This window comes from Euprymna scolopes, chromosome 29 (genome assembly GCF_053919585.1).
Source record: "Euprymna scolopes isolate OS-2025 chromosome 29, ASM5391958v1, whole genome shotgun sequence".
NCBI classification, from domain to species: domain Eukaryota; kingdom Metazoa; phylum Mollusca; class Cephalopoda; order Sepiida; family Sepiolidae; genus Euprymna; species Euprymna scolopes.
In genome coordinates, this window is record NC_136510.1 from 2,195,621 (window position 1) to 2,209,637 (window position 14,017).

Sequence of the window (14,017 nt, forward strand, 5' to 3'; positions counted from 1 at the left end):
GGCAATGACGGCGAGATATTTGCAGTAAGTTGGTGTTGGTGATGATGCTGAGATATTCGCAGTAAGTTAGTGACAGCAACGATGGCGAGATATTTGCAGTAAGTTAGTGACGCATAACAACGATGAGATATTCACAATAAGTTGGTGACGGCAATGACGGCGAGATATTTGCAGTAAGTTGGTGAAGCACGACAACAAGATATTTGCAGTAGGTTGGTGACGGCGATGATGGTGAAATATTTGCAGTAAGTTGGTGTCGGCAACAACGGCGAGATATTTGCAGTAAGTTGGTGACAATGAGATATTTGCAGTAAGTTGGTGACGCACGACAACAAGATATTTGCAGTAGGTTGGTGACGCACGACAACAAGATATTTGCAGTAGGTTGGTGACGCACGACAACAAGATATTTGCAGTAAGTTGGTGACGCACGACAAGAAGATATTTGCAGTAAGTTGGTGACGCACGACAAGAAGATATTTGCAGTAGGTTGGTGACGCACGACAACAAGATATTTGCAGTAGGTTGGTGACGGTGATGATGGCGAAATATTCGCAGTAAGTTGGTGTCGGCAACAACGGCGAGATATTTGCAGTAGGTGACGATGAGATATTTGCAATAAGTTGGTGACAGCGACGGTAAGACTGCCTTGTGGTCGGAGGAGGGGTTCCTTTTAATAGTTGGTTTTTGGCTCAAATCGGATAGAAAAAATATTTTATTTATTGTGTCTCTGATTGGTCAGTAAGTATGTCGCCTGCTACGTCTGCATGGAGAACGCAGTTTTGTTTTTGTTCTTCGCAGAGCATGCATAGGCGTAATGGAAATTGTGTACATGACTGAAATTTTAATGTGCGGCAAATGCACTTGTATTTTTAACAGAGTTGATAATACAGTAATTGAGTGGTATCTGTTATATAACACTTATTTTGCTAAGAAAGAAACCACAGCAACCCCACGACATGACAGAAACTTTGTAGATTTCAAGATACTTCTTTACAACATGCAAAAGCCACATATATGTTTCTTTTCAAACGGAAGCTATTTTTACGAAAAATTTCTTCCTCAGTCCAGAAGTACTCCTTCATTATGAAAGCGTTACCCACAGAAGTTGCTAAGGAAATTGAGGATATTTTGGCAAACCCATCCAATGAGAATCTGTATGAAGCCTTGAAGCAAGCTATTTTGGAGCGCACTGGCACTTTGAAAACAACCTGGCTCAAACAGCTTTCTACTGACTTATCTTTGGGAGATCGTACACCTTCTCAACTTTTGCAACAGAAGAGACGATGGATAATCACTTGCTCCTACAATTATGGTTGAACAAATTGTCCCAAATGCTGTCCATGTTCGTCGGAGGCAAAGATCTCATGCAATTGACTGTAATGTAATAGTAGACTGCTTTGCCAATAACTACCACCGTGCCTCTGTGGTACTTACCGTTGTGACCGCAACTGTTACTTCAGTTTTTCCACTCAATTCCAACACAGAACCGGCAGGAATCACCGCCCTCACCAAAGTGATAGAAGCTCTTCTGTCAGACAAACTTTCATGTTCCAACCAGAGATACAACTTCCAAGGCAGACGTTTATCACAACGATGCAGGCAAACCTTGACATTTTAACATTTTTTTTCTGCATTTTTCTTCTCTTTTTGTGATCTGGAAACATTGGTCTCCTAAATTTGTGTGCTCTGGCCATGCCTTTGTTTCAGATTTAAGCACCACCAGAAATGATACCCAAATGAACATCTATAATACGATTTTGTGGTTTCCTATGAAGAGGGGGGGGTCTTTTACCGTTCCTATATAATTTCTTATCTATTTATGAGAGAAATGTCTGTATTTTTTTTTTTTTTTTTTTTACAGTGATCACCACTTATCAAGGCCCGGAAGCCACTCAGGGATAAGGGTTATATTTCTTTTATCAACTCATCAAGCTGTATTTATCAGGGCTGTGACCGTCTAGTTAAGTGTCTCTTAGTGTGTGGATGCGTGAATTACATACAACATGACTACATACAATAATACATGACGTGAAGATATACCTGGCTCTGCTTTGCTGTGGAGGACTCTTCAGCGATCATCTTGGGAGTTAATTCTGTCAACCAAAGACAAACGCATGCCAAATGAACACAAGACGATGACTGTTTTTTTTATATTTTATTCCATTCCACAGGTATTATCTTAGCAGACTAAAGTGGACCAGCAATCTTGGCATGCGGACAAACTGTCGCCCCCTTTTTGAGGAGACCTTTATTCTCACATCTTGTCTCTTTCGTGTCTAGCAATGAAATCAACTAAAATTAACTAAATTTCTCAAAACTGGAAACCCTGATACGTCAGATCTGGTCCCCCATCTACTCAGCTTCGGTGCAGCCGACTGGTCATTCAGTTTGACATATGTCACAACATTGACCCTTTGACCCTTTGACCCTGCAATGCTCGCTGAACTATCATTTCCCACACTTCATCTATTGTCATTCTGTCAGAAGGAGAAAAATAGATATTAGATAGATAGATACATAGATAGATAATCCAATTCTGAATAATTATTTTCTAACTGGCGTTGGCCGGTTATCACATAACACATCCGAATGCACTAATTAAAAAAAAATTTTTTTTTATTACATTTTCACCCCAAACAAGACACATTGCCACTTTGATGTAGGGAGCTACTATCAGGGACATAAGCTACAGGGGTACAGGGGTAGGGAGTTGGGCAGCAAGATGTCGATTCACGTTACACTTGAACTTCTGCATGTCAGTACTGTTGGGGAAGCAGGGATCTGGAAGGGAATTCCACAGTCTAGCGGTTCTGGGGAAGAAATTACTGAAGTAGAAGGCTCTCTTACATCTAGGGATCCCTACTGTGAAGGAGTGGGATTTAGCTGCTGGTCGGGTTTGTCGGGGGTATTTATGTCGAGGGGGTACAAGTGCTTGCAGTTCATCAGAGCATTCACCATTAAAGTACTTGTAGAACAGGCAGAGGGATGCAACATTTCATCGATGGGACAGAGGCTGAAGCTAAGATGACAGTTCAGGACCTATCAGATTGGCAACTCTCATTTGAACCTTGTCTAGGAGCGAGAGACTAGTGGCAGATGCTCCAGCCCAAATATCCAATGAAAACTTATTGATGCCCCCCCCCCACTAACTTTTATAGCCTTTCCCTTTACAAACAATAACTTATTTTTTTTCTTAAAAAAAAATATGGAAAGAAAAATCCCTAAAAGTATTAAAATGTAAATGGTAGTGTTGTGATGATTAATCGGAATCGGAAAAATTAGAACTTTTGCGGGTATCGGAATCGGAAATTTTCCGATGCCAAAAACGATTCTTTTAATTATCTTTTTTATTTAATTTGATTTTGCTTTAAACAAAATCTTCCATTGTTGGTAATAATGATAAAATGATAAATATTTATTGATTTTAAAATACCAGTAAAATTAAAATCGATAGATCACCTCTCCCCAACCATTGAAAGTGTTGAATGATTGCCTAAAATCATGTACAAATGAGTCTCTTTCTGAACCAAGCACTGTCGATTGGAAAATTGATGATTCTTGTCTCAGTTTTTATGAACCTGACAAGATTTGGGCCCGAACAAAGGTCATAGATATTGACGACAAACTAATTGAGGTAAATTAAACTTGATCAAAGGAATACTTACAAGAAATACTGTGACATACAAAACGATGATGTTTAAAAATGTGCCAAGTGGTGATCCCCATGTAAAAAAAAAAAAGAAAAAAATGGAGTATTGTTGTCACATTTGGGCTGGTTCATCTGCTACTAGCCTCTCTTTCCTGGACAAGGTCCAAAAGAGAGTCACCAACCTGAATTGTCATCTAAGCTTCAACCTCTGTCCCATCGACGAAGTGTTGCATCCTTCTACTTGTTCTACAAGTATTTTAACGGTGAATGCTCCAGCGAACTGCTAGTCTTCTACTCTAATAGTTTCTTTTCCAGAACTGTTAGACTTTGGAATTCCATTCCGGTTTCCTGCTTCCCCAACTGTACTGACATTTAGAAGTTCAAGTGTAATGTGAACAGACCTCTTGCTGCTCAACTCCCTACATAGCATCCCTGCAATTTATGTCTCTGATGGTAGCCTCCTAAGTCAAAGTGACACTGTGCCTTGTTTGGTGTGAAAATGTAATTAAAAAAAAAAACAAAAAACGCTGCAGTAAAGTACATCAACTCATACTCTTCAAGGAGTGTTGTCATGTACTGTTTTATTTATATATTTTTTTAAAACCGTTTGAAAAAAAAAAAAAAACAGACGGTGCAATGAAAACAACTAATTAATAATGAAATACTGCACAATTAAGATACTTTGACATAAAAAGGAAAAAGAGAAAACGATCTGGTTTTTCATTTGTTTTTTTTTTTATCTTTTTTTTGTCTGCGGTGTGATGTGATGGGAAGATGTGTTGACAAGTCACACATTTCAATTCAGGCTTTCATGTTGGGCTTCTTAATTACTTAGACACAATCACATCAAATCAATGAAGTGAAAATATGTGGTAATTTCTTTGCGACCTGCATAAGAAGATTGCGTTCATTATCCAAATTGACTTTTCGATTTTATTTATTAGGAAAATTTGTGTGTTCACAATAAATTCGGTTTACAGTGACTGTACACAAATAATAACATCAAATAAATGTTTTCATTGCATCGTCTGTTTTTTTTTGGGGGGGGGGGTTCAAACGGTTTTAAAAAATATATAAATAAAACTGGATTCCAATACAATCACTGATTCTATTCTAAATTTCCGATTCCAATACAATCACTGATTCTATTCTAAATTTCTGATTCCAATACAATTACTGATTCTATTGTAAATTTCTGATTCCAATACAATCACTGATTCTATTTTAAATTTCTGATTCCAATACAATTACTGATTCTATTGTAAATTTCTGATTCCAATACAATCACTGATTCTATTTTAAATTTCTGATTCCAATACAATTACTGATTCTATTCTAGATTTCTGATTCCAATACAATCACTGATTCTATTCTAAATTTCCGATTCCAATACAATCACTGATTCTATTCTAGATTTCCGATTCCAATACAAATACTGATTCTATTCTAAATTTCTGATTCCAATACAATTACTGATTCTATTCTAAATTTCCGATTCCAATACAATCACTGATTCTATTCTAAATTTCTGATTCCAATACAATTACTGATTCTATTCTAAATTTCTGATTCCAATACAATCACTGATTCTATTGTAAATTTCCGATTCCAATACAATTACTGATTCTATTCTAAATTTCCGATTCCAATACAATCACTGATTCTATTCTAAATTTCTGATTCCAATACAATTACTGATTCTATTCTAAATTTCTGATTCCAATACAATCACTGATTCTATTCTAAATTTCCGATTCCAATACAATGACTGATTCTATTCTAAATTTCTGATTCCAATACAATTACTGATTCTATTCTAAATTTCTGATTCCAATACAATCACTGATTCTATTCTAAATTTCCGATTCCAATACAATTACTGATTCTATTCTAGATTTCTGATTCCAATACAATTACTGACTCTATTCTAAATTTCTGATTCCAATACAATCACTGATTCTATTCTAAATTTCTGATTCCAATACAATCACTGATTCTATTCTAAATTTCCGATTCCAATACAATTACTGATTCTATTCTAAATTTCTGATTCCAATACAATCACTGATTCTATTCTAAATTTCTGATTCCAATACAATTACTGATTCTATTCTAAATTTCTGATTCCAATACAATCACTGATTCTATTCTAAATTTCTGATTCCAATACAATTACTGATTCTATTCTAAATTTCTGATTCCAATACAATCACTGATTCTATTCTAAATTTCTGATTCCAATACAATTACTGATTCTATTCTAAATTTCTGATTCCAATACAATTACTGATTCTATTCTAAATTTCCGATTCCAATACAATTACTGATTCTATTCTAGATTTCTGATTCCAATACAATTACTGACTCTATTTTAAATTTCTGATTCCAATACAATTACTGACTCTATTTTAAATTTCTGATTCCAATACAATTACTGACTCTATTTTAAATTTCTGATTCCAATACAATTACTGATTCTATTCTAAATTTCTGATTCCTGTACAATTACTGATTCTATTCTAAATTTCTGATTCCAATGCAATTACTGATTCTATTCTAAATTTCCGATTCCAATACAATTACTGATTCTATTCTAAATTTCTGATTCCAATACAATTACTGATTCTATTGTAAATTTCTGATTCCTGTACAATTACTGACTCTATTTTAAATTTCTGATTCCAATACAATTACTGATTCTATTGTAAATTTCTGATTCCTGTACAATTACTAATTCTATTGTAAATTTCTGATTCCAATACAATTACTGATTCTATTCTAGATTTCTGAATCCAATACAATCACTGATTCTATTGTAAATTTCTGATTCCAATACAATTACTGATTCTATTCTAAATTTCTGATTCCAATACAATTACTGACTCTATTCTAGATTTCTGAATCCAATACAATTACTGACTCTATTTTAAATTTCTGATTCCAATACAATTACTGACTCTATTTTAAATTTCTAATTCCAATACAATTACTGATTCTATTGTAAATTTCTGATTCCAATACAATTACTGATTCTATTGTAAATTTCTGATTCCAATACAATTACTGATTCTATTGTAAATTTCTGCTTCCAATACAATTACTGATTCTATTGTAAATTTCTGATTCCAATACAATTACTGATTCTATTGTAGATTTCTGATTCCAATACAATTACTGATTCTATTCTAAATTTCTGATTCCAATACAATTACTGATTCTATTGTAAATTTCTGATTCCAATACAATTACTGATTCTATTTTAAATTTCTGATTCCAATACAATTACTGATTCTATTCTAAATTTCTGATTCCAATACAATCACTGATTCTATTCTAAATTTCTGATTCCAATACAATCACTGATTCTATTGTAAATTTCTGATTCCAATACAATTACTGATTATATTCTAAATTTCTGATTCCAATACAATTACTGAGTCTATTCTAAATTTCCGATTCCAATACAATCACTGATTCTATTCTAAATTTCTGATTCCAATACAATTACTGATTCTATTCTAAATTTCTGATTCCAATACAATTAATTATTCTATTCTAAATTTCTGATTCTAATACAATTACTGATTCTATTGTAAATTTCTGATTCCAATACAATTACTGATTCTATTCTAAATTTCCGATTCCAATACAATCACTGATTCTATTCTAAATTTCCGATTCCAATACAATTACTGATTCTATTCTAGATTTCTGAATCCAATACAATTACTGACTCTATTGTAAATTTCTGATTCCAATACAATTACTGATTCTATTCTAAATTTCTGATTCCAATACAATTACTGATTCTATTCTAGATTTCTGAATCCAATACAATTACTGACTCTATTTTAAATTTCTGATTCCAATACAATTACTGACTCTATTTTAAATTTCTAATTCCAATACAATTACTGATTCTATTGTAAATTTCTGATTCCAATAAAATTACTGATTCTATTGTAAATTTCTGATTCCAATACAATCACTGATTCTATTGTAAATTTCTGATTCCAATACAATTACTGATTCTATTGTAAATTTCTGATTCCAATACAATTACTGATTCTATTCTAAATTTCTGATTCCAATACAATTACTGATTCTATCGTAGATTTCTGATTCCAATACAATTACTGATTCTATTCAACATTTCTGATTCCAATACAATTACTGATTCTATTCTAAATTTCTGATTCCAATACAATCACTGATTCTATTCTAAATTTCTGATTCTAATACAATCACTGATTCTATTATAAATTTCTGATTCCAATACAATTACTGATTCTATTGTAAATTTCTGATTCCAATACAATTACTGATTCTATTCTAAATTTCCGATTCCAATACAATCACTGATTCTATTCTAACTTTCCGATTCCAATACAATTACTGATTCTATTCTAAATTTCTGATTCCAATACAATTAATTATTCTATTCTAAATTTCTGATTCCAATACAATTACTGATTCTATTGTAAATTTCTGATTCCAATACAATTACTGATTCTATTCTAAATTTCCGATTCCAATACAATCACTGATTCTATTCTAAATGTCCGATTCCAATACAATTACTGATTCTATTCTAGATTTCTGAATCCAATACAATTACTGACTCTATTGTAAATTTCTGATTCCAATACAATTACTGATTCTATTGTAAATTTCTGATTCCAATACAATTACTGACTCTATTCTAGATTTCTGAATCCAATACAATTACTGACTCTATTTTAAATTTCTAATTCCAATACAATTACTGATTCTATTGTAAATTTCTGATTCCAATACAATTACTGATTCTATTGTAAATTTCTGATTCCAATACAATTACTGATTCTATTCTAAATTTCTGATTCCAATACAATTACTGATTCTATTGTAAATTTCTGATTCCAATACAATTACTGATTCTATTCTAAATTTCTGATTCCAATACAATCACTGATTCTATTGTAGATTTCTGATTCCAATACAATTACTGATTCTATTCTAAATTTCTGATTCCAATACAATTACTGATTCTATTGTAAATTTCTGATTCCAATACAATTACTGATTCTATTTTAAATTTCTGATTCCAATACAATTACTGATTCTATTCTAAATTTCTGATTCCAATACAATCACTGATTCTATTGTAAATTTCTGATTCCAATACAATTACTGATTCTATTGTAAATTTCTGATTCCAATACAATTACTGATTCTATTCTAAATTTCCGATTCCAATACAATCACTGATTCTATCCTAAATTTCCGATTCCAATACAATTACTGATTCTATTCTAAATTTCTGATTCCAATACAATTAATTATTCTATTCTAAATTTCTGATTCCAATACAATTACTGATTCTATTGTAAATTTCTGATTCCAATATAATTACTGATTCTATTCTAAATTTCCGATTCCAATACAATCACTGATTCTATTGTAAATTTCCGATTCCAATACAATTACTGATTCTATTCTAAATTTCTGATTCCAATACAATTACTGATTCTATTGTAAATTTCTGATTCCAATACAATTACTGATTCTATTCTAGATTTCTGAATCCAATACAATTACTGACTCTATTTTAAATTTCTAATTCCAATACAATCACTGATTCTATTGTAAATTTCTGATTCCAATACAATTACTGATTCTATTGTAGATTTCTGATTCCAATACAATTACTGATTCTATTCTAAATTTCTGATTCCAATACAATCACTGATTCTATTGTAGATTTCTGATTCCAATACAATTACTGATTCTATTTTAAATTTCTGATTCCAATACAATTACTGATTCTATTCTAAATTCCTGATTCCAATACAATCACTGATTGTATTGTAAATTTCTGATTCCAATACAATCACTGATTCTATTCTAGATTTCTGATTACAATACAATTACTGATTCTATTCTACTTTCTGATTCCAATACAATCACTGATTCTATTCTAAATTTCTGATTCCAATACAATTACTGATTCTATTTTAAATTTCTGATTCCAATACAATTACTGATTCTATTGTAGATTTCTGATTCCAATACAATTACTGATTCTATTGTAAATTTCTGATTCCAATACAATCACTGATTGTATTGTAAATTTCTGATTCCAATACAATTACTGATTGTATTGTAGATTTCTGATTCCAATACAATTACTGATTCTATTCTAAATTTCTGATTCCAATACAATTACTGATTCTATTGTAGATTTCTGATTCATATACAATTACTGATTCTATTGTAAATTTCTGATTCCAATACAATTACTGATTCTATTCTAAATTTCTGATTCCAATACAATTACTGATTCTATTCTAAATTTCCGATTCCAATACAATTACTGATTCTATTCTAGATTTCTGATTCCAATACAATTACTGACTCTATTTTAAATTTCTGATTCCAATACAATTACTGACTCTATTTTAAATTTCTGATTCCAATACAATTACTGACTCTATTTTAAATTTCTGATTCCAATACAATTACTGATTCTATTGTAAATTTCTGATTCCTGTACAATTACTGACTCTATTGTAAATTTCTGATTCTAATACAATTACTGATTCTATTGTAAATTTCTGATTCCTGTACAATTACTAATTCTATTGTAAATTTCTGATTCCAATACAATTACTGATTCTATTCTAGATTTCTGAATCCAATACAATCACTGATTCTATTGTAAATTTCTGATTCCAATACAATTACTGATTCTATTCTAAATTTCTGATTCCAATACAATTACTGACTCTATTCTAGATTTCTGATTCCAATACAATTACTGATTCTATTGTAAATTTCTGATTCCAATACAATCACTGATTCTATTGTAAATTTCTGCTTCCAATACAATTACTGATTCTATTGTAAATTTCTGATTCCAATACAATTACTGATTCTATTGTAGATTTCTGATTCCAATACAATTACTGATTCTATTCTAAATTTATGATTCCAATACAATCACTGATTCTATTCTTAATTTCTGATTCCAATACAATCACTGATTCTATTGTAAATTTCTGATTCCAATACAATTACTGATTCTATTGTAAATTTCTGATTCCAATACAATTACTGAGTCTATTCTAAATTTCCGATTCCAATACAATCACTGATTCTATTCTAAATTTCCGATTCCAATACAATTACTGATTCTATTCTAAATTTCTGATTCCAATACATTAATTATTCTATTCTAAATTTCTGATTCTAATACAATTACTGATTCTATTGTAAATTTCTGATTCCAATACAATTACTGATTCTATTCTAAATTTCCGATTCCAATACAATCACTGATTCTATTCTAAATTTCCGATTCCAATACAATTACTGATTCTATTCTAGATTTCTGAATCCAATACAATTACTGACTCTATTGTAAATTTCTGATTCCAATACAATTACTGATTCTATTCTAAATTTCTGATTCCAATACAATTACTGACTCTATTCTAGATTTCTGAATCCAATACAATTACTGACTCTATTTTAAATTTCTGATTCCAATACAATTACTGACTCTATTTTAAATTTCTAATTCCAATACAATTACTGATTCTATTGTAAATTTCTGATTCCAATAAAATTACTGATTCTATTGTAAATTTCTGATTCCAATACAATTACTGATTCTATTCTAAATTCCTGATTCCAATACAATTACTGATTGTATTGTAAATTTCTGATTCCAATACAATCACTGATTCTATTCTAGATTTCTGATTACAATACAATTACTGATTCTATTCTACTTTCTGATTCCAATACAATCACTGATTCTATTCTAAATTTCTGATTCCAATACAATTACTGATTCTATTTTAAATTTCTGATTCCAATACAATTACTGATTCTATTGTAGATTTCTGATTCCAATACAATTACTGATTCTATTGTAAATTTCTGATTCCAATACAATCACTGATTGTATTGTAAATTTCTGATTCCAATACAATTACTGATTGTATTGTAGATTTCTGATTCCAATACAATTACTGATTCTATTTAAAATTTCTGATTCCAATACAATTACTGATTGTATTGTAGATTTCTGATTCCAATACAATTACTGATTCTATTCTAAATTTCTGATTCCAATACAATCACTGATTCTATTGTAAATTTCTGATTCCAATACAATTACTGATTCTATTTTAAATTTCTGATTCCAATACAATTACTGATTCTATTCTAAATTTCTGATTCCAATACAATCACTGATTCTATTCTAGATTTCTGATTCCAATACAATTACTGATTCTATTCTAAATTTCTGATTCCAATACAATCACTGATTCTATTCTAAATTTCTGATTCCAATAAAATTACTGATTCTATTTTAAATTTCTGATTCCAATACAATTACTGATTCTACTGTAGATTTCTGATTCCAATACAATTACTGATTCTATTTTAAATTTCTGATTCCAATACGATTACTGATTCTATTGCAGATTTCTGATTCCAATACAATCACTGATTCTATTGTAAATTTCTGATTCCAATACAATTACTGATTGTATTGTAGATTTCTGATTCCAATACAATCACTGATTCTATTTTAAATTTCTGATTCCAATACAATCACTGATTGTATTGTAAATTTCTGATTCCAATACAATTACTGATTGTATTCTAAATTCCTGATTCCAATACAATTACTGATTCTATTTTAAATTTCTGATTCCAATACAATTACTGATTGTATTGTAAATTTCTGATTCCAATACAATTACTGATTGTATTGTAAATTTCTGATTCCAATACAATTACTGATTCTATTCTAAATTTCTGATTCCAATACAATTACTGATTCTATTGTAAATTTCTGATTCCAATACAATTACTGATTCTATTTTAAATTTCTGATTCCAATACAATTACTGATTCTATTCTAAATTTCTGATTCCAATACAATTACTGATTCTATTGTAGATTTCTGATTCATATACAATTACTGATTCTATTGTAAATTTCTGATTCCAATACAATTACTGACTCTATTTTAAATTTCTGATTCCAATACAATTACTGACTCTATTTTAAATTTCTGATTCCAATACAATTACTGATTCTATTGTAAATTTCTGATTCCTGTACAATTACTGACTCTATTTTAAATTTCTGATTCCAATACAATTACTGATTCTATTGTAAATTTCTGATTCCTGTACAATTACTAATTCTATTGTAAATTTCTGATTCCAATACAATTACTGATTCTATTCTAGATTTCTGAATCCAATACAATCACTGATTCTATTGTAAATTTCTGATTCCAATACAATTACTGATTATATTCTAAATTTCTGATTCCAATACAATTACTGACTCTATTCTAGATTTCTGAATCCAATACAATTACTGACTCTATTTTAAATTTCTGATTCCAATACAATTACTGACTCTATTTTAAATTTCTAATTCCAATACAATTACTGATTCTATTGTAAATTTCTGATTCCAATACAATTACTGATTCTATTGTAAATTTCTGATTCCAATACAATCACTGATTCTATTGTAAATTTCTGCTTCCAATACAATTACTGATTCTATTGTAAATTTCTGATTCCAATACAATTACTGATTCTATTTTAAATTTCTGATTCCAATACAATTACTGATTCTATTCTAAATTTCTGATTCCAATACAATCACTGATTCTATTCTAAATTTCTGATTCCAATACAATCACTGATTCTATTGTAAATTTCTGATTCCAATACAATTACTGATTCTATTGTAAATTTCTGATTCCAATACAATTACTGAGTCTATTCTAAATTTCCGATTCCAATACAATCACTGATTCTATTCTAAATTTCCGATTCCAATACAATTACTGATTCTATTCTAAATTTCTGATTCCAATACAATTAATTATTCTATTCTAAATTTCTGATTCTAATACAATTACTGATTCTATTGTAAATTTCTGATTCCAATACAATTACTGATTCTATTCTAAATTTCCGATTCCAATACAATCACTGATTCTATTCTAAATTTCCGATTCCAATACAATTACTGATTCTATTCTAGATTTCTGAATCCAATACAATTACTGACTCTATTGTAAATTTCTGATTCCAATACAATTACTGATTCTATTCTAAATTTCTGATTCCAATACAATTACTGACTCTATTCTAGATTTCTGAATCCAATACAATTACTGACTCTATTTTAAATTTCTGATTCCAATACAATTACTGACTCTATTTTAAATTTCTAATTCCAATACAATTACTGATTCTATTGTAAATTTCTGATTCCAATAAAATTACTGATTCTATTGTAAATTTCTGATTCCAATACAATCACTGATTCTATTGTAAA